Source organism: Stegostoma tigrinum, chromosome 15, assembly GCF_030684315.1.
Source record: "Stegostoma tigrinum isolate sSteTig4 chromosome 15, sSteTig4.hap1, whole genome shotgun sequence".
NCBI classification, from domain to species: domain Eukaryota; kingdom Metazoa; phylum Chordata; class Chondrichthyes; order Orectolobiformes; family Stegostomatidae; genus Stegostoma; species Stegostoma tigrinum.
This window is the reverse complement of record NC_081368.1, coordinates 35,185,516-35,208,309: the sequence shown is the minus strand read 5'-3', so window position 1 is coordinate 35,208,309 and position 22,794 is coordinate 35,185,516. Positions and strand designations below refer to the sequence as shown.

Genomic DNA, 22,794 nt, shown 5'->3' with positions numbered 1-22,794 from the left:
CTGGATGAACACAGCAGGCCCAGCAGCATCTCAGGAGCACAAAAGCTGACGTTTCGGGCCTAGACCCTTCATCAGATGAAGGGTCTAGGCCCGAATCGTCAGCTTTTGTGCTCCTGAGATGCTGCTGGGCCTGCTGTGTTCATCCAGCCTCACGTTTTATTATCTTGGTGAATCTCCTCTGCACCCACTCCAGTGCAATCACGTCCTTCCAATAATGTTGTGACCAAAACTGTAGTCCATCTGTAGCCTAAACAATATTTTATAAAGTTGTAACTTGCTTCTACATTCAATGCCCCAGCTAATGAAGGCAAGCACCTCACTCTTTTCAGGATTAAATTCCATCTGCCATTGCATAGAATCCTTAAATTCCTATGCTGCAGGAAGGGCCATCTAGCCCAATAAGTCTGCACCCTCTGAACAGCATCCCACCCAGACGCAACCACCTATCCTATTCCCATTACCCTTCATTTATCATGACTAATCCACCTAGCCTGCGGATCCCTAGACAGTATGGGGCAATTTAGCATGGCCAATCCACCTAGCCTGCATACCTTTGGACGCTGGAAGGAAACCCATACAGACACAGGAAGAACGTGCAAACTTCACAAAGTCACCCAAGGCTGAAATTGAACTCAGGTCCCTGGCACTGTGAAGCAGCAGTGCTAATACTAATCCACCACTTCCCCTCCCAATTCACCAACTAATCAATGTCAAACAGTAGCCTTTGATCATCTTCTTCACTATCAATAACACTGCCACTTTCGTGTTGTCTGCAGGATTTAGTAATTATATCTTCCACATTTATTTGCAAGTCATTAAGGTACATCACAAACAGCAAGGGTCCCAGAATCGATCCCTGTGATACATTGCTGGTTAAAGGCTGTCAAGCAGAAAAAAACCTGCACCGTCACCCTTTGCCTCCTATTCGTAAGGCAATTTTGGATCCAGTTTGCCAAGCGGCCTTGGATCCCATGGGCTCTTACCATTTGGGTCAATGTACCACATGGGACCTTGTCAAAGGCCTTACTGAAGTCCATGTAAATCCCATCAACTGCAGTACCCACATCAGTATACTGAGTCAACTTTTCAAAAACTCAACTGAATTAGTCAGACAGGATCTCCCTCTAACAATTCCTTGCAAGCTGCGTTCTACTAAACCACACACTGATAAGAAGGAACATCATCTTTACCATGATTGGAGCACCACAGCATCAGGCCCACCGAGACAAATGCACAGCTGCTTCTGATCATTGTCAGCTGCATGCAGTGATCAGTTATTGACAGGAAATTTGCTGCTGCTTAGAAGGTAAGTGGTCTCTGTCAGTTCCCAGAAGCAAATGCAACTTTTGTTTGTTATTTTCTTCACTGTTGCTGAACAGAAGTGACTGCCTTCAACCGTTTTAAGGCTTTCCAATGTGCGATCATCCCAGATTGAACAATGAGAGGATGTTAGTCGAAGCTGAGCATTGGGAAAAGAGTAACACTTTCTTAGACAGGATTCTCAGATGGGATGACACCAAGAATGAGTGACTGTACAGTTTGGCTCTTAAGAAGAATAGATTTACGAACGTACACCTGTATTTACAAGGAATTGTCAGCCATACCACCTCTGTGTCCTCAGAAGCAATTTTTTTTCAGCCCCAATCCCAATATTTGGACAGTGAAGGGAATCTCTTAGTGCTTGACTTGGTTTAAGGCTGGGATTTAAAAATGGCACCAGGGCCAGATGTCCTGGGAGGTTCCAGCAGTGGCAAGTACCTCTGTTTCTGGTGACAGGGAAGACGGGATAAACATGGCCCCAATAGTGAGATGAATTGTGGAGAATAGTGAGAGAAACCTTTCGTGAAACTCACCAAAATTGACACTCAGCCAAGTTCGAGTCAAATTCAGGCCTGTTGTTGACTATCGTGTCAATGCTTATTATCTACCTTCATACATAAAGGTTGGAAATTTGAACTAGGTACTGGGTGCTACACAGGAAATCACACTTCTACAGAGGTTAACATCAGTAAATGGTATAAAGAATGTGGAAACCTACATTAAAATCTACCTTAAAAGTTAAATACAAGAGAAACCAATCAAATCCTCACAAAGTAACGCAATAGAGGCTACTATTACAACAGTCAGATTCTGATTGAACATTCTATCATTTCAATCTCCAACAGATTCAAATCAAAATACTTAATATCCAAAACATCCAATTTTATTCAAAAATAAAATTAAGAACTCACGAGTCAAAGAAAAAAATAAATAGCTCCTTAGACATAAATGTGAAGGCCATGTTTGGATCAAGATTGAATGGATATACCCAGTGTAGGGCTCTTGCAACATAGTGGCATGTCTCTATCTCTGAGCCAAGTCCCAACTGTGTGACAACATTTCTGAGCCAGCTGATCAGAAAATATTTATGTCAGATTAGCATTAGTGATGAGGTTATGTATAATGTGCTGTAACCATCATTCAAATCATAGATAGCAGCTGCAAATTTAGGTCACCAATGCCCTGTGCAGACATTTCACGTGTACATTGTACACAAGCCATCTTTTTCAGCTGAATATTACAGTAATTTTCTCAATCATTTTGAATCTTTCGCAAATCTTCAAAATGGAGTAATATTTTATGATTTAAAGCTTTGTAAGAGTGAGAATGTTCTATGATCAGAGAGAGGACTTTAACATTACCACCTTTAATAATATTAAAGACAAACTAGTTTAATATTTCCCAAAGACTACAAAATAGCCCACTTCAAATTTTTCTCAAGTTGAGGTAATCTCACAACTGTAGTTTTGCATCTTTCACAATTATCTTATTCTTGGCTTAAAGCTGGAGCTTTGGAAAGCAAGGGCGTGCAGAACGTCTCTCACAAACATTGTTGGCATTTGATTTTTATCTCTCTTCAGTCTTTAGAGAGTTTGCATAAACAAATCTAGCACTTAGGGTAAATTACTGACTCAATTTTCCCAAAAGTGTAAAACATTTGATACTTCATGTCTGTCCAGTTCAGAAAAGAAAATTTCCACAGTGATGTTAGGGCTAAAGAGCTTTTAACGATAATTAGGTTATAGGTATGAGTTAAATTCAGCAATTCAATAATGGACCCATGTGATAAACATAGCCTTTACAGTTCATGATTTAACCGTTGACAGTACACAGCCTTGTGAATCTCCGACTCACAAAATTGAACAGATCATTTCAGTGTATATATCTAAGACCAAACATGTCTATATACAGTATGTGGTAGTCATCCCATTAGACAGCAGACAAAGTCATATCCAAATAATAGTTAACAGGTTGCCTTTCCTAACAGATCGCAAGCCAAAAGCATTTAATGCACATTATACAGGCAAACAATCACTTTCAGCAGCAGAGGTAGAGAAGATCAACCAATGAGTTCATATCAAAGTGTACACTTTAATTTGATCTAACTGAACCTCTCAAAGCACTACTCACTTTTTAACTAAAATATAGTTCTGGGCTTTCTTCTTCTTAGTAATCTCTAGATAATACAGAATTAGAGAACAATACACAAAAAGAGGTTATTTTCCCCATGCTGGCTATTTAAACAAGTCAACCTCTTTCCCTGCTATTTCCCATTGCCTTGCAAATTTCTCCTCTGTGAATTTATCTATTTCTTTCTAAAAGTTACTGTTTAATTTTCCTTCAACACCAATTAATGCCATACATTTCAGATAACAGCAGCATGCTACACAATTTTTTTATTGTCTCTTGTTGCCTCTGGCTAATTTGTCATTGAACTCAAATTTGGGTCCTTTGGTTACTGACTCTCCTGCCACTGGGATCATTTTCTCACTGCTTGCAGCATCAAAATCCTTCATGATTTTGAACACTGCTCACCTTCCCTACAATAAGGGAGAACACTGCCAACTTTTCTCATTTTTCTCCATAACTGAAGTTTCTTATCCCAGCCACTCCCATTCCAATAGCCTGTATGTGTCTTCATTGAGTCTGTAAATATTTTCCTCACTGTTAACAATGTTTCCAAGTTTCATGTCATTTGCAAACTTAAAATTATACACTATATATTCAATCTCTGTGACAGACTATTGCATGCTTTTCTCCAGTCTGAAAAGAGAGCAGTTCATCTTGTATGACACCTTAGTCTGAAAAACTCAAGACCAAACATTCACTTTAGGACCCTCCAGGACTGCCACTGCACTGATTCTGCAGGAATTGCGTAGGAAGTTTAATCTTGCTTACAGGAAAAAAGATGAAAACCATGTATAACTCCTGGATAAATATACAATTGACATACACCAAATCCCCCAGCTTTCCAATTCCCCCTGCGCTCTGGCTAGCTCCCTAACATAATCTGAACTGACCTCAAAACACAAATTAGCCCCATGTGACCCTCCCTCCCTCTCAACCTGCTGGCTGGCTTCTGAGCTCACCTTCCCCCAAGCCAAACAATCATTTGACACCCAACTCCTGCTCAACTCTATCCACCTACAACCACTCTGCCATTCTACCCACCCACTATCCTACACACCTATTACTGTAGTCTCTGCCAGTCTGCTACCCTACCACACTGGCTCCTACAGGTCGACCACTCTGACCCCCACACCCACCTGGTTACCCTACTTACCTTACACTGCACTGATCTACCATGTCAACCAGCAACCATATCATCTACTTTTACATTGAGATAACAAGGTGTAGAACTGGATGAACACAGCAGGCCAAGCAGCATCTTAGGAGCAGGGCCTTCCTGCTCCTACTGCTCCTATGCTGCTGCTTGGCCTGCTGCATTCATCCAGCTCTACACCTTGTTATCTTGGATTCTCCTGCGTCTGCAGTTCCCATTACCTCATCTACTTTTACATTACCCACTTACTTCTCTCACCCTAGCCCTGACCCACACCATACTCGCACATCCCTCCCCACCTTATCTTCCCTTACCCATGTACCTCATTCCCTTCATCCTTTATCAACATCTCACACACCTAACCTGTTCCTCACTTATCTGACTCATCCTGTTCCAGTAATCACTAATCTCAGCCATGCTACCTACATTTACACCGAAATATTCGGCTATTCAGTGACCTGTACATTAGTCGTATATTTATATTATTGATTACCAAATATGGCTAATGTCATAAAAAAGGTAAATGGCTTCTGTGCAGATACTCTGCACTGCTCTCTCTGAAGAAGACTGTACTGAGGGAGTTTTGAGGGTAAGACTGGCCAGAAAAATCAGAAGATAAATCAGTAATTTTTTGTCTGGTCAGTATCAGAAGGAGGGGTTCTGATACTGACTGGAATATTTGGCCATTGTTCCAAAATTGAGATTGTTCACCCCACAATTTGTTTTCCCTGGCTTGTTTGGAGATCTAATGAACATACTACTTCCTTCAGACTATTATCCCTCAATTTCCAGGTGTTTAAAATCTAAAGTGGGTATCAGTCAAATCATTAGTCACTTTCTTTGTTGAAATCTTACTTCTCCTTCTCTTCAATTATTGATAATGTCCTTTGTATTTAAATTTAATAGTAAATTATATACCTGTGAGAATTTCTTCTTCCTTGATCAGATTTGGTAAATAAATGAGTGACTATTTAAATTAAATGAAGGGATACAACTGTTTCAAATGTTTCTCTATAAGCACAGCGTCTATGCAGTTCCTCATACCATCACTACACTCTATAGGACATCTCCATGAGGAGATCAACAATCATTTGCAGTTGTCATGGGTAACTTGAAAGTATCTCAAAATGTGGTTGTGCATTTGAACAAGTTCATTCACCTTACATCGGTGCACCTGTTCTCACAGAAAGTGAGCCATAGTCATATTCAGCAGCCAGCACAGAAAACAAAGCTAAAACTAGATAAAGGATGTAAATTAAGTGAGTGGAATAAAAGGAGATAATGTTTAATATAAGCGAGTGTAAAACCTGGCATACACAGAAAAAGAAGGATGACTTCTGTGAATAATTTTCAAACTGGTATAGTTGAAGGTGAAAGGGATCTAAGATATTTTCAGAGGTGCTCCAACCTCAAATCATAATAAGACCTTCTGCTTCCTTCCCCAGCATGCCTCTGAACTTAAATCTGGGATAGTGAGGCTAACAGCATGATATTCATCTTTAGAGAGACACAACTAGTGTTAATGATACCTGAGGTCTAATTCCAACATTCAGCCAATCATTCCAGCCCACACGCTCAATGTAATGTTTAATTCACATCTAACAGCAGGCCTGAAAGAAATTCCACCTCATGACAAGTGAATGTAGTAAGGGAGAAGTCAAAGGCAAATCGTTAGCAGCATTTCAAATTAAAGCTAGGTATAAGAACATGGAGAATGGAAAATTTAGGAATGACATCAGCAGTTTCTTCACAAAGAATTAACTATGTTCCAAAGGACTTCCAGTGAAAGCAATGGAGGCAAAATCTTCTGGGATGTTATGGTGAACCAATTTGTGCTGAATGTCCTTTCCGATGCTGTGTTGATGAATTTTTTACACATAGGCATGGAATACAATTATGAGACATTGCTAATATGAAACCGTGCTGCAGTTGTTCCAATGGAGACTTATTTGCTGTTTTAAGAGTTGTGTCTTGAAACCATTTCCCAAGCCCATTGCTCAGATCTTCCTTACAGCACAAAATAATTTTCAGGTTATGGTACAGAAGAACAAAGATGTGGTACATGTCATAAATGTCCAAATAACTTCTGTTTCTTTGACCAGTGCTCAATTATTGGATCTTAGCAGTGTAACTAGCCCAAGTATCACACATTTGCCTGGTCTAAAAAGGAGAATACAATTAACAATTAAAAATCAGCCAGAATTCCAGCTATTCTTCACTTTCAGGATGTCTGCGCTGGTAGAGTACAATGGCTAAACAAAATAAAGCTCAGCTCTGATTCTCTCCCTGCTCAAATAGTCAGCTGACAGTTACCTATACGTCTTGGGAAATCAAGAAAAACTGAAAGATCTGTGGATGCTGTAAATCAGGAACAAAAATAGATGTTGCTGGAAAGGTTCAGCAGGTCAGGCAGCATCTGTGAAAAGAAATTAGAGTTAATGTTTCAGGTCCTCAAAATTAAGCTCTGAGGAAGGGTCACCAGATCTGAAATGTTAGCTCTGATTTCACAGATGCTACCAGGCCTGCAGAGCTTTTTCAGCAACTTCTGTTTTGGTTTAGTACGTTAAGACTCATGAAGATGTGTTGTCTGAAATTTGAACTCAGAATGTAATTTTTTTTTGGAAAGAATACTTTGCAAAAAACAACACTTTGCAAGGCAAAAAAGACTAGCTGTAACTGGGAAAATGATGCATTTGCAAAGTGCAGTTACTGAGTCTAAAATGCAGTCAGAGAAGTCACATGACCTAATATTCACTTAAAACAAAGCTACTGGATTTGAACAGTCAGAGAAATAACTTGCTTGAGCAACAGCTTTTTCTCTTTCGAACTGAAATCCCTTTTATCAAAGGATGCGAGTGAAAAATGTACTACAAAGTCCCATGACTACAAGTGGAGGGTTCTGAAAGAGAGAACTCAAAATCGACACTAATGTCTTCAGAAAAGTGAATTCTGTCAGCCATAGCTAATAAAGGAAGTCCTAGTGCCAACAACTTGTGTTCAAAGTGACTTTGTTCACAGATCAATATTTGAAATAATTTCTTTCCTGAATTAATTCCTTGGCAAAAGTACTTTTTGCAAAGTTTTTATAAATTTTTCCCAGACATGGAGGTTGCATGACATGCTTCTATGTTTTGTTTTTCAAGAAGGGCAGTTTTATATACTTTAAGCCTTTTGCTAATAATCTTCATATCTTTGATCTTTGCTGACTGGTTTCTGATACTAACTGTATACATACGTATATATATTTGGGAGAACTGCAGTCTTTGAACTTGTTCCTGTACACAGTCTTAAAGTGCTAATTATTGTCTTTAAAAACAGAAAAAAAATGGAGGGAAAAAGAATTACAGCTGGCAGTCTAGCAACTGTTTACAGAAGTTGGGAGAAAACTTACCCAAGACCATCACTCTTTACATTGAAAAAATTGTTTTGAATGCAGTTTTCCAGAAAATATCTTCCTTGTCGATTGAACACTTGTGATGTTGAATGCAGTACAAATTTTATTTCTGTGATACAAACAACATTGCATCACATTTAAAAGCAATTTGAAACTCTAAATTTTAAAAGACCAGCCCTAGCGGGTCTAGTAACCCTTCCACTTTAGCCTGGAGCACTGAAGGGTTTAAAATTCAAAAAGTGATGTTTTTTTTAAATTTGGAAAGGAGCCTGAAGGAGAGTTACTGTCAACTTCTATCAACAACAGAAAAAGGTTAAAAATAAAGGTAAGGTACAGCAGCAAATTCAATGATTGAATAGAAACAGTGACAGCCCCTATTTTGTGGATAACAGCAAAATTACGGTAGCATTCATTCTCAGTTACTGATTCTACTGCACAAGGTAAAAGATAATCCATCCACACTGTAACACTTGCAAACCTGCGCAGCTCCACTGATGCTCTGGCATTCAAAACAATTTTTTTTCCCCTTTATGGGATGAAGGTGTCACTGTCTAGGCAGCATTTATTGCCCAGAGGGCAGTTAAGAGTCAGCCACATTACTGTGGGTCTGCAGTCACATATAGGCCAGACCAGGTAAGGATGGCAGTTTCCTTCACTAAAGGGCATTGGTCAACCAGATGGGTTTTTTCCTGACATCAACAATGGATTCACGATCATCATCAGACTCATAATTCCAGATATTTTGTTGGATTTAAATTCCACCATCTGCAGTGGCAGGATTTGAACCTGGATCCCCAGAATGTTGTCCGGTCTCTTGATTAAAATCCAGCAATAATACGACTCGGCCACTGCCTCCCCCACAACACTGGATGGAAGTATCAGGCAATTTCTATGTTGTTAGCTGATCCAAGATTGAACATTGGATCATCCCGGTAAAGCTTCTCAATACCCTCTGCAGGGCCTGGTCATCATTCCTAAAGTAGATGCCCAGGTCTGAAATCTATTCAGAGATCATAAAGGTTCTGCATGACTTCTCTGTTTCTGGAACACTGGTATTTACAAAAATGAACCCCTCGAATACATTTTTAACCAAATTCTCAACTTGTCCTGCCAATTTCAAGGATTTCTGTGTACACAACTTCAAGTGCCTGGTTCCCCTTGAGAAAGTGGTGGTGAGCTGCTTCCTTGAAGTACTGCTGTGCATGTGCAGGAAGTAGACCTATTAAGCCATTAGGGAAGAAGTCAAGGACTTTGACATAATGACACAGAAAGAACAGCAATATATTTCTACATCAGGATGGTGAGTGGCTTGGAAGTGTACAAAGTGGTTTCTAGATGGCTAATAGTGAGGATGAAGATCGTGGGTAACAGGAAGATTGGTTACAGATCTCAGGTTGCAGATTGGTCAGATGGGCAAATCAGTGGCAGATAGAATTTAACCCTGAAAAGTGTGACACAATGCACTTTGAAAGGAATAAAAGACAAGAGAGTACTCAATGAATAGGTAGGCACTAGAAAGCTCAGAGGAACAGAGGGATCTTGGGTGCTTGCCCACAGATCTCTGAAGGTGGCAAGGCATGTTAGTAGGTTAGTTAAGAAGGCATAAGGGATCCTTGCCTTTACTAGACATAGCAGAGATTATAAGAGCAGGGAGATAATGTGGAGCTGTACAAAACCTTGATTAGGCCACAGCTGGAATACTGGGTCACTGTAGGTAGGATGTGATTGCACAGGAGGTGGTGTGGAGGAGACTCACCAACATGTTGCCTGGGTTGAAACATTTTAGCTATGAAGAGGCTGGATAGGCTCAGGTTGTTTTGGAGAGAAGGTTTAGGGGAACCTGTATAAGATTATGAGGGCCGTGGATAGGCAGCAACTGCCTCCCTTAGTAGAAGGGTCAATAAGGGGAGAGTATAATTTTAAGGTGAAGGGCAGGAGGTTTAGAGAAGATTTAAGGAAAACCTTTTTTCACCCAGATGGTGGTGGGAATCCATGATAGATGTCCTGGGAGGATCATTGGACTGGGAAACTTCACAATCTTTGAAAGGTAAGCGAACGAACACTTGAAATGTCAACATTCTCAAGGTTCCGGGCCAAGTGCTAGGAAGTGAGATTAGTGTAAATAGTGTAGATACAACAGCACAGACTTATTAGGCTGAAGGGTATCTTTTCTGCTGCATGACTCTAGGATTCTAAATTGATAGCATTTCCATGTATCTGCTACCCTGGTCTTTCTAGATGGAAGTCAACCCTAATGAATTTTTGCAGGGCACATTATAGATGGCGCACTGTGCTGGTACTGAGCTTCGGTGGTGGAGCGCATGGACATTTATACATAAGGTATCAAATGTGTCAAACCTTTTGAATGTTGCTGGAGCTGCATTCATTCAGGCAAGCAAAGAGTATTCCATCATAAGATAACAAAGTGTGGGGCTGAACGAACACAGCAGGCCAAGCAGCATCTTAGGAGCACAAAAGCTGACGTTTCAGGCCTAGACCCTTCATCAGAACCCCTTTTCTGATGAAGGGTCTAGGACCGAGACGTCAGCTTTTGTGCTCCTCAGATGCTGCTTGGCCTGCTGTGTTCATCCAGCCCCACACTTTATTATCTCGGATTCTCCAGCATCTGCAGATCCCATTATCTCAGTATTCCATCATACTCATGACTTGTGTCTTGCAGACAGCTGATGCATTTTTGGGATGCAAGAAGTGAGTAACTTGCTGCGGGATTCCATGCCTCTGACCTGCTCTTGTAGCCATGGTATTCAAATGGATAGTCCAGTTCAGTTTAGTTAATGCTAACCTCCAGGACGCTGATAGTGGTGGCTTCTGTGAATGTGAACTCTGGACATGATTAGAGATAATGGGAACTGCAGATGCTGGAGAATCCAAGATAATAAAGTGTGAAGCTGGATGAACACAGCAGGCCCAGCAGCATCTCAGGAGCACAAAAGCTGACGTCTCGGGCCTAGATGAAGGGTCTAGGCCCGAAACTTTTGAACTCCTGAGATGCTGCTTGGCCTGCTGTGTTCATCTGGACATGATTAGATTGTTTCTTATTGGAGATGATCATTGCCAACCATTTGTGTGGCATGAATGTTATTTGTCACTTTTAGCCCAAGCCTGAATGTTGTCCAGGACAAGAAGCACCTGGACATGGGCTGCATCAATATCTGAGGTATCGCAAATGGTGCTGAACATTGTGCAATCAGAGAACATCCCCACTTCTGATCTTACAACGGAAGGAAGGTGGTTGATGAAGTAGTTGATGATGACTGGATTTAGGAAGTCCTGAAGAGAAGTCAGTGTGTAAGCTACAAAATTGCACTTCCTATCCCAAAGCCCAGGAGCTGAATTGTGAATCGCATGGCGAGGGAGGGGTGCATTGCCAAGGCATTTTCCCCAGAAGCAATGTGATGGTTTAAAGGGCCATCTACCAAACAAAATAAACTAATGCCCAACAAATCAGAAGTGGAGTGGAATTCTTTACATGTTTAATTAGTGTAAAAATCTTAATACTGATCCTTAGGCAAACCACACTTACAGCCTTCCAAATCAAGCCCCCTATCTTTTGGCCAGTTTTTCAGTCAATTTGTGCGTCCTTTTAATACTATATATCTTTCTACTTTCTGAATATGTCTATCGAGAAGAACTTTATCAAATACCTTTCGAAAATCACGTATGTTAAACATCTAAATCTATAGCCATCTTCATCAACACAGCTATTTCATTAAGGACCCATCAGGTTACACAGACACAATTTGGCTTTAACAAATCCTAAATAGCTGTCCCTTATTAATATGCACTTGAAAGTAAGTTTCCACCCCCCCCCCCACCCCGAAAGTGATCAGTGGTGATTTTCAAGCTATGACATTAGGCTGACTGGAAATCTCTCTTTTTTGAACAAAGGTGTAATGCTTGTAATCCCCTTGTACTCTGGCACTGTCCAAATACAGATGTAGGGTTGAAAGGTCAAAGCTTCTGAATCCAACCTAACTTCCGTCAGTAATTTAGAAGCTATCATATCTGGCATTGACTTATTGACATTGAGTAATGCCAAACCATTTGTCATAAATCTTCTCTTCTGTGTCATTTTAATCTTTCTTTCTGTTGTCATTCCTGGTAACTCTAGCTTTGGACATCAATTTTTCTCCTTTTTGGGAATATGTTGGGTGTTCATTCAAACCATCTCTGCATTTGGAGCAAGTTACAATTTATGCTTTCTTGACCAATTGTATTTTAATATTGCTGTTGCTAAGAGTTTTGGCCAGATCCCACCTGAATTACTACATTTAGTTTTGGGCCTTGAGCCTCATGGAAAGGCAAAATGACCTTGGAAGAAGTAGTTTCATCAGGAATGTACTAGATCTTCAAACGGTTGAATTAAGAGGACAGTTTGTATAAACCCGGTTTCTGTTCTCTCAAATTTAAAGGGAGATCAGATGAAGGTAATTAAAATTAGAAAGAGACTCTGTACAATAGATAGAAGACCATAAGACATAGGAGTGGAAGTGAGGCCATTCGGCCCATCATAGATATGCTATCTCCTCTGGTGGAAGTATCAAGGACAATAGTTCATCTTCAGCTTACAGTCAGATATTTAGTGGTAGGATCAGAAAGCGCATCACCATCTACACACAAAAACTGGAATCGCTCCCCCAAAAGACTGTACATGCTCAGTCAATTGAAAAAGGCGGCCGAGGTCGCTTTTTGGTGTGTGTGTGGATAGAGAGATGCAGCGGGACGGTGGACAGAGGAGCTGAAGAGTCGGACCGGCCGTGAGCCAACTGCGCGCACAAGCTCGAGGGGTTGACTGACCTCATCCTACTCCCATCCCTCTTTACCGTTCATCACCGAAATAAAGTCTTCGAACTCGAAAGAACAACGCCTAGATAACAGCAAAGAGCACTGCAGGGAAAGGGATGGGGAAGATAAGGATACCTAACTAGAGGCAGATAGATCTGCCTATCAGTGGTGACGATAGCAAATGTATGGAGCGCTAGCATATTCATATACCACTCACCTGATGAACAATCAGAAGTGCTCTGAAAGAAACCCAACCGGTTACTGCATCTAAAACCACTCCGGCTAAACAGACGTGTGTTTTGTATTACACTTAGGAAACTTATTGGCTTCCTTTAAAGTGAAAACAAAACTTCCAGAACATGGATTCCCACAACTAGAAAAATTCAGTTTAAACATCCAGCAATATGTATAGTGGCCAGCACAATAAAAACACAAAGAAACGTTTTACCTTCAGTGATCAATTGCATCAGGTGTCAAGAGGAAGTTACCAAATCAAAACATTATTCGTCTAAGTAGGAAAATTGTACAGCTTGTCCACACACCCACCCTAACAGGATCTCTTTACAAGTATCAGTGCACACCCAGCTCAATAACCAGTCACCAACACAGGGAAAACCTGGACTGGATTCTGACAACAAAAGGGATTTCGGAAATCCACCCGAAGTGTTTGGATCTGAGATGATCAAAATAGTAATATTTGCAATGGAACGAAACAATCTGAATGAAATATTTAAAGAGTTTGTTCACAATTAAAAAGTACAATGGCATTGCAAAGTGTTTTTCAAACTTAATTTGTTAATTGTTTAGCATGTTTAAAAGCATATTTTCGTTATGATTCACTTTATACTTACATCAAGCGCAGGTGATATCATTCCAATACAATCTGGTGTTCTGCTCATTGTCAATTGTGCTGAAGAATCTAATTGTTCAATAATAAAATATGCTGGAAATCTGCACTGAAAGTAGAAAATGCTGGAAATATTGAGCAGGTCAAGGACAATCTGAGAGAAGGAAATGAAAGTTAATGGGTACTTCAGGATTTTGAACACAAGACCAGATGTGGGTTCCAACACAACAAGCCTCCTCCCAACTTGACAGCACGAGGTTAACTTGGCAATTTCATTAAAAGCGGCCTCCCAATGGCCAACACTCAAACTACCATGCAACAGACCAGAACCCAGCAGCTCTGAAGCCTCAGCAACCCCATAGCAAGATGGGCACAGCTAAAGCAGATGAGATACCTGAGGACACCTGCAGATAAATATATTCCTGTATGGTCCTATGAAGTCAATCTGGTGAAGCTACCAAACAGGACTACTTACACACTAAACAGCATAAGCAGTGAGTGATGGACAGATCTAAATGATCCCACAACCAACAGATCAGACCCAAACTCTACAGTCCTGTCACATCCAGACATGAATAGTGGACAATTAAACAACTCACTGGAAGAGAAAACTCCACAAATATCTCCATCCCCAATATTGGAAAAATCCAATGCATCAATTCAAAAAATATGGCTGAAGCATTCACATCTGTCTTCAGCCAGAATTGTTGAGTGGATGATCCATCTTGGCCTTCTCCAATGGTTCATAGCATCACAGATGCCAGTCTTTAGCCAATTCAATTCACTCCACATAATATCAAGAAATGGTTAGAGACACTGGATACTGCAAATACTGTAGGCTCTGACAACATTCCAGTAACAGCACAGAAGGCACATGCTCCAGAACTTGCCATGCCCCTAGCCAAGCTGTTCCAGTTATAACACTGATATCTATCAAACAATGTGGAAAATTGCCCAGGTACATCTTGTACGCAAAAAGCAGGTCAAATCCAACCCAGCCAATTACCAACTCATCAGTGTACTCACGATCATCAGTAAAGTGATAGAAAGTGTCATCAACGGTGCTCTCAAGCAGCAACCAGTCAGCAATAACCTGCCTAGTGACACCGAGTTTGGGTTCCACCATGGCCACTCATTATATCCTTGGTCCAAACATGGACAAAACAGTTGAATTCTAGAGGGTGAGGTGAGAGTGATAGCCTTTGACATCAAGCCTGTATTCAACTGAGTATGGCAAGAAGGAGCCCTAGCAAAACTAGAGGCAATGGGTATCAGGGGGCAAACTTTCCATTGGTTAGAATCACATAGAAACATGGTTGTGGTTGTTGGAGATCAGTCATCTCAGCTCCAGGACATCCCTGCAGGAGTTCCTCAGGGTAATGTCCTAGGCTCAACCATTTTCAGCTGCTTCCTCAATAACCTTTCCTTCATCAGAAGGTCAGAAGTCCGGATGTTCACTGATGATTTCACAATGTTCAGCACCATTTGTCACTCCTCAGACACTGAAGCAGTCTATGTCCAAATGCACCGAGATCGGGACAATATCCAGGCTTGGGCCAGCAGGTGGCAAGTAACATTCATGCCACACAAATGACAGGTAATGGCCATCACCTATAAGAGGCAATCTAAATACCACCCCTGGACATTCAATAGCATTACCACTACTGAATCCCTCACTATCAACATCCCTGTCATTATCATTGATCAGAAAATCAACTGGACCCATCACATAAAGCCATGGGGCTACAAAAGCAGGCCAAAGGTAAGGAACACTGGTGAGTAATTCATCTCCTGACTCCCCAGTAGGAGCTGCAACACAGGAGTGTGATGGAATGCTCCCCACTTGCCCAGATGTGCAACTCCAGCAACACTGAAGAAGCTTGATACCATCCAGGACAAAGCAGCTCACTTGATTGGCACTACATCCATAAGCATTCACTCCTTCCACTGATGCTCAGCAGCAGCAGTGTGTATTACCTACAAGATGCACTGCAGAAATTCACCTTCCAAACCCACAACCAGTTCCGTCTAGAAGGACAAGGGCAGCAGATGCATGAGAACATTACCAACTGCAAAATCCCCTCCAAGCTACTCACCTTTCTGACTTGGAAATATATCACCATTCCTTCACCCCACTAACTGCATTGTAGGTGAACTTACAGGATGTGAACTGCAACGGTTCAAGTAGACAGTTCACCATCACTCTCTCATGGGCAGTGAGGGACGAGCAATAAATGCTGGCCAGCCAGCAACACTCACATCCCACAAGTGAATTTAAAATAAAGGAAATCTAGCTAAGGTTGAAGGTCAGAGAGGTCACCACTCTGGGAATTATATTGGTGCCTTGAGTGGGGTGGGATGGGAGAGGTATGCTACCCTGCATGTAGCCTCCTGTCTCAGCAGTGGAAGGTCTGGTTGGAATGCCTCACATCACCCTGACCTACTGTAAGTGGGCTGTCATGGGTGACTGCTCCATGTGGCCAGAGGCTGCCTAGCTGCTGGAAAATTCCTGGCAGCCCCATTGTATGCCATTGGTGGCTCCTCCCACCAAGCCCCCCCGCCCCACTACCAATGTTTCACGTTGATGGCCTTTCAACAGAACTGCAAAAAGTTAGAAATGTAGCAGGTTTTCAGTAAGTACAGAAAAGTGGAAGCGAAATGAACAAAAGGGAGGGCCTCTGGTGAAATCAAATGCAGAAGAGACTAAATGATGAAACAAATGATTGTTGAGGACAATGAAAGATGGTAATTGGACCAGGAAAGAAACAAAAGATGGGTCAGGTCTAAATATAAATAGCAGCAGCACTAATAGCTACTGTATGAAATGTATGGGAGCAGTGGTTACGATTTGAATTTATTAAATTTAACTTTGAGTTTGAAAGGCTGTAAAGTTTCTTATATTGAGCTTTTCTTCAGGACAGAGTGGTCAGAGTAGAAAAGGAGTGGAGAATTAAAATGCCAGAAAACTGGAAACTTAGGGTTCTGTCTATAATCATGGATCACATGGAAAGAAATATTTGTATTGTGATACTTATTTTGGCATAATTTGGTTGGCTCATCCTTTGTTAATGCTGCTTTAAAACGAACATACTGTGGCAATGTCAGTTGGTAGGTGACAGATAGGTGGCATAGTAGATAGACAGGACGGTAGTGTGTAAGACGCTAACTGAGCGGGATGGTCGAAAGGCAGTTCAGTGGGGTAGTAGGTAAGAAGGGTGATGGGTAGGTAGGATGATAAATGTGAGGTGGGATAAATCAACAGGGCTGAAAGGTGGAAAGGGTGGTGGAAATTTTAGTGACTGAGAGTGAGTGAGTGAGTGCATGAGTGAGTGATTGAGTGTGAGTGATTGAACAAGAGTGAGTAAGTGGGTAGGTGATTGAGTGTTTGAGTGAAAGAGTGAGTGAATGAGTGAGTGATTGAATGAGCGATTGAGTCAGTGAATGATTGAGTGAGAGAGTGAGTGATTGATTCGAGAGTGAATGAGTGAGTGAGTAAGACAGTGAGTGAGTGAGTAAGACAGTGAGTGTGAGTGAATCAAGGTCATTGTGTCAGGTCAGAAAGGGTTGTTTGGTTGGGGACCATTGATGTCGACCACATATGATGGCTTGGTGTTGGAGCTTAGTCACATTTCGCCTGGGCTATTTGGGTAGGCTTCGGGGAAAGCCAGGTATGCAAGAGGTGTACTGGGGAGAGGTGTCACTGTGAGTAACTGAGGGGTGGTTGTGCAGTTACTGTCATGATTTAAATGGCGGAGTGAACTTGATGGGCCGAATGGCCTTACTCCCACTCCTATGTCTTATGGTCTTATGGTCTTACTTAGAAGTTAGACCCACATTTTTCTGTCTAACATTTCCTGTGTAACAATGCAAGAAGTAAATCAGAATTGTCTCTGACTCTAAGTCAGAGTTGGTGACTTTTGTGGAGAGCTTTCATGAGCAAGGAAATTTTCTATTGAAAGTTCAGACTTCATAAGGGACCAGTATCTTGGGATTTGATGAGCTTCTTGTGTCATATATTTAGTCCCTGACAATCTGTAGTCCAGAAATACGCATAGCCTCCCTATCTCCCTGTCCCACATCTTCACAATTGCCATTTCTCTACTTTTCCAACAACCATGCCTGAGTCAAGATAAGACATTAAACAGGTGGCTGAGTTCATGGCTTAACTAATGCAGCTTATAATGTGGACATTGGGAGGTTCTGGAGGGTGAGTCTGTTATAACCCTCCCTGTAGAAAAATACGATGGGTAAATACGATCTCACAATACAATCTCTCTTTAACCCTTTGTGTTCTGACTCCCTACACCAAAGAGCACAGCTAATTAAACTGCTGTGTTCATCCAGCTTCACACTTTGTTATCTTAGATTCTCCAGCATCTGCAGTTCCCGTTATCTGTAATTAAACTGGACGCTTGATCAGGACTTGCAGGTCACAACCCAGCTCTAAATGAGAAGTAGCCGCGGGTCCTGATTGTCTCTGAGGTCACTCATTAATGGCCGAGGATAGGTACGGCAACTAATATGGCAGTGGCCAAAATACTTTAAATTTAATACTCTGCAAAGTTCTGATTCTCCTCAAATTTGTGTTTGAGTCCAAATTGTTTGTCAAAATTCTTTGTGTCTTTGTTTTTGTTTTATTGACGAGAGAAACCTGGCTCAATTCTTGTTGATAATAAAATGTGAGGCTGGATGAACACAGCAGGCCAAGCAGCATCTCAGGAGCACAAAAGCTGACGTTTCGGGCCTAGACCCTTCATCAGAGAGGGGGATGGGGGGAGGGAACTGGAATAAATAGGGAGAGAGGGGGAGGCGGACCGAAGATGGAGAGTAAAGAAGATAGGTGGAGAGGGTGTAGGTGGGGAGGTAGGGAGGGGATAGGTCAGTCCAGGGAAGACGGACAGGTCAAGGAGGTGGGATGAGGTTAGTAGGTAGCTGGGGGTGCGGCTTGGGGTGGGAGGAAGGGATGGGTGAGAGGAAGAACCGGTTAGGGAGGCAGAGACAGGTTGGACTGGTTTTGGGATGCAGCGGGTGGGGGGGAAGAGCTGGGCTGGTTGTGTGGTGCAGTGGGGGGAGGGGATGAACTGGGCTGGTTTAGGGATGCAGTAGGGGAAGGGGAGATTTTGAAACTGGTGAAGTCCACATTGATACCATATGGCTGCAGGGTTCCCAGGCGGAATATGAGTTGCTGTTCCTGCAACCTTCGGGTGGCATCATTGTGGCAGTGCAGGAGGCCCATGATGGACATGTCATCAAGAGAATGGGAGGGGGAGTGGAAATGGTTATCAAGAGAATGGGAGGGGGAGTGGAAATGGCAGAACACCTCCGCTCAGTTCGCAACAAACAACTGCACCTCCCAGTCGCAAACCATTTCCACTCCCCCTCCCATTCTCTTGATGACATGTCCATCATGGGCCTCCTGCACTGCCACAATGATGCCACCCGAAGGTTGCAGGAACAGCAACTCATATTCCGCCTGGGAACCCTGCAGCCATATGGTATCAATGTGGACTTCACCAGTTTCAAAATCTCCCCTTCCCCTACTGCATCCCTAAACCAGCCCAGTTCATCCCCTCCCCCCACTGCACCACACAACCAGCCCAGCTCTTCCCCCCCACCCGCTGCATCCCAAAACCAGTCCAACCTGTCTCTGCCTCCCTAACCGGTTCTTCCTCTCACCCATCCCTTCCTCCCACCCCAAGCCGCACCCCCAGCTACCTACTAACCTCATCCCACCTCCTTGACCTGTCCGTCTTCCCTGGACTGACCTATCCCCTCCCTACCTCCCCACCTACACCCTCTCCACCTATCTTCTTTACTCTCCATCTTCGGTCCGCCTCCCCCTCTCTCCCTATTTATTCCAGTTCCCTCCCCCCATCCCCCTCTCTGATGAAGGGTCTAGGCCCGAAACGTCAGCTTTTGTGCTCCTGAGATGCTGCTTGGCCTGCTGTGTTCATCCAGCCTCACATTTTATTATCTTGGAATTTCCAGCATCTGCAGTTCCCATTATCTCAATTCTTGTTGAAGCTGAACCTATCACTGCCTGACAACTATTTAATTGGCCTAATCACCGATCTGCTCACGTTTACTGGGACCATTGGAGGAGACAATCCACAATTTATCCTTTTTGTCAATGACACTGCAGATACAAGACCTAAGCCACACTGTCTGTCTATGTTTAGCACCATGCCATGTTAGAATCCTATGATGATGCTGCAGCTTGAAGAGGTTATTTAGTTCTGTCTTTTTTAAAGAGAGGTTTTAAGTCCAGTAAAGTAATCAGCTTGTGAGCCTTGGGGTCATTTTAAAAGTTGGAACAATAGAAGCAGCTTGAGTGGGTATGATCATGCTCTCACAGAACCAAAAACAGAAGTTACCGGAAAAACGCAGCAGGTCTGGCAACATCTGTGAAGAAAAACATCAGAGTCAACAATTCAGAACCTGAAACATTAACTCTGATGTTTTCTTCACAGATGCTGCTGGACCTGCTGAGCTTTTCCAGCAATTTCTGTCTTTGTCCCTGAATTACAGTATCCTCAGCTCCTTTGGTTCCCACAGAGCAAGGATTTTTAGCGAGATTTCAGCAGGTCGGCACAACATCGAGGGCCGAAGGGCCTGTACTGTGCTGTAATGTTCTATGTTCTATGTAAGCTGTTGGGTTTGTGAAAAGCTACCATACCTCCCTTTGCCATAGCTGAAAGCTAGAGATCTCTCTCTCTCTCATAATTGTCTTTTGATGTTCTTTCCTCCTGGACTGGAGAACTGCATGTGAGACAATCTGTTTTTTGAATTTGCTTTTTGCCAAGGGTGTGTTAATGGGATGTTACTATATTGGAACATTTAATGTTATTCTGTTAAGATCCAAGCATCACAACCTCATCTTCAGGAGACAGATCATCTGTTCCACCGTGGCTCTGGTGGAAAAATGGGCGGCACTGTATTTAAAACTAACCTCAGTCAGGTGTTATCAGTCTTCAGTGTGGACTTTGTCTCCCAATAACCATCCTTGCAAGGCATCTGGCCCTTGAAACAAAGCAAGAACATGAGAATTCTCGATAACATGTCAAATTCCAGGGTACCTGGTGCAGATTTCTAAGGTATGGTACCAACAATCACAGTTGGGACCGTTTTCCACTGAAGAAGTCTGCTGTGTTATGGTATGACCCTCACAGTGTGATGTGTGCACAGGCTACTGGGAGAAGCCAGCAATGTTGGCAAAGTCTACTGTCCAGGCTGTAACACTGACAACACCGCTGGGTAACAGGATGAAGTGGTGTGATCTGGCACAGATTACACAAAATCAGACTTGATACATTTGTGGCTTGAGGGTTGAGAAGTCTCAGTGGATCGTTGGAAGTGGCCAGTTACACAAACGTTTAGTGCAGCTGTCACCTTGATGGCCACCCCAGACAGGATCACCACCCATTCCTTCATATCACAGCTCCACTCTAGCAGTTGACATCATTCTATGTTAGTGTCCTGGAACATCCTGAGTGTATGGTGACAATGACCCTCTCATCTGGAGGAAATGGCATTAAGAATATGTATATTCTGGGCCTTCTGTGTCTCCTGCATATTCTGAGGGGCAGTTACCACCGCTGCCTCCCAATGCCAGGGAATTAGGTTCAATTACAACCTTGAGTGACTGTCTGTGTGGGGTTTGCATGTTCTCCCTGTGTCTGCGTGGGTTTCTGCTGGGTGCTCCTGTTTCCTCCCACAGCACAAAGATGTGCAAGTTAGGTGCATTGGCCATGCTAAGTTGCCCATTGTATTCATAGGTGTGTAGATTAGGTGCATTGACCATAGGAAATACAGGGTTACAGGGATAGGGTAGGAGGATTGGTGTGGATGGGATGCTCTTTGGTGTGTGATTTTTTGGGCCAAATGGCCTGTTTCCACACTGTGCAGATTCAATGATTCTATGACTGTGACTTCTTCATGTGGAGGCCATTCAGCAGCCACTGGATGTTGCTGCTGGTCCTGGGCTCATTGACATATCTGTTCCCTTTCCATTTTTCTATGCCATCATTGCATCACAGCAACAGCAATGATAACTTCTTTTGTAGCAGAATCCATTGGACATACTCTCAATAAACTGGTGTGGAGAACATTAGAAACAGAACAGGTTCTTAGAAATATCAGCAGTTAGCATACATTTCTTGAAAAGGCATAATCCTCCATACAGTGGGACAAAGGGGTCTCAGACAAGAAGGGCCATGATGACTTTACATGAACTTTCGACTAGGACACCTTATTGTGATGAATGCACCACAAGCCATATTGGGCAAACACAGTAAGAGATTGTAAGCTCTGCATGATTATTAAGAAATTTGCCCCATTCCCACATCCCAAATTACCCACGAAAAGCAGCCTTACAAATCAGAGCATGTCAGCAAATGTTTACAGTTCAAAGTGGAAGGATATCAGCTTTTGTTACAAATGCAGTCTATGAGTTTATAGATTGTCTTCATGAATTATGGCCCACAGTGACCACTTTTAAAGTCAGCTGCAATTACCTCTGATAATGGGAACTGCAGATGCTGGAGAATCCAAGATAATAAAGTGTGAAGCTGGATGAACACAGCAGGGCAAGCAGCATCTCAGGAACACAAAAGCTGACGTTTTGGGCCTAGACCCTTCATCAGACCCTCTCTGATGAAGGGTCTAGGCCTGAAACGTCAGCTTTTGTGCTCCTGAGATGCTGCTTGGCCTGCTGTGTTCATCCAGCTCCACACTTTGTTATCTTGCAACTACCTCTGCTTCACTATGATATACAATGACCAATGACATGGTCATGATTGCTTGTGACCAGGATTTTTATTCCACACATTTGGACATTGTGTGCATTTCCCATGCAAGATGATATGATTACAGGTGACTCCAGCCAGTACTGTGAAAGTTCCTGATTAATGCAATTACCCCTTGAAAGGGTGCACATGGCTCATACGCTGGCGTGATTGCAACCATTTTCCAGTTTCAGTGTGCTTTCCTGATTTGCAAGGTACAGAAGGCAATGCAGGTCATGCTTGGCACAATGAATCAGAGGCTCAGCCTGGCAAATAAGGTCCCCCGTAAACCTCCATGTTCCTTTATTCCTGCTACCGTCAGTTGAGCCCATCAGTACTGAGCTTCCACATCCCCACAGAT

General features: G+C 42.6%; 1 protein-coding gene across 3 annotated transcripts in view; it reads right to left on the bottom strand.

Annotated features, from left to right (window-relative positions):
• Positions 1-13,384, bottom strand: part of LOC125458751 (synaptotagmin-like protein 2) — a 99,129-nt gene extending 85,745 nt beyond the window's left edge. The window contains exons 1-2 of one of the 3 annotated variants that reach the window (XM_048544352.2): positions 13,252-13,383; positions 7,995-8,106 (exon numbers count right to left, since the gene is read on the bottom strand). The gene's annotated coding sequence lies outside the window, so the exon portion shown is untranslated. Of the gene's footprint in view, positions 1-7,994; positions 8,107-13,020; positions 13,209-13,251 lie in introns of those variants that run through there. The other 2 variants (XM_048544350.2, XM_048544353.2) reach the window with 2 other exon arrangements.
• Between the last annotated feature and the right edge of the window lie 9,410 nt (positions 13,385-22,794).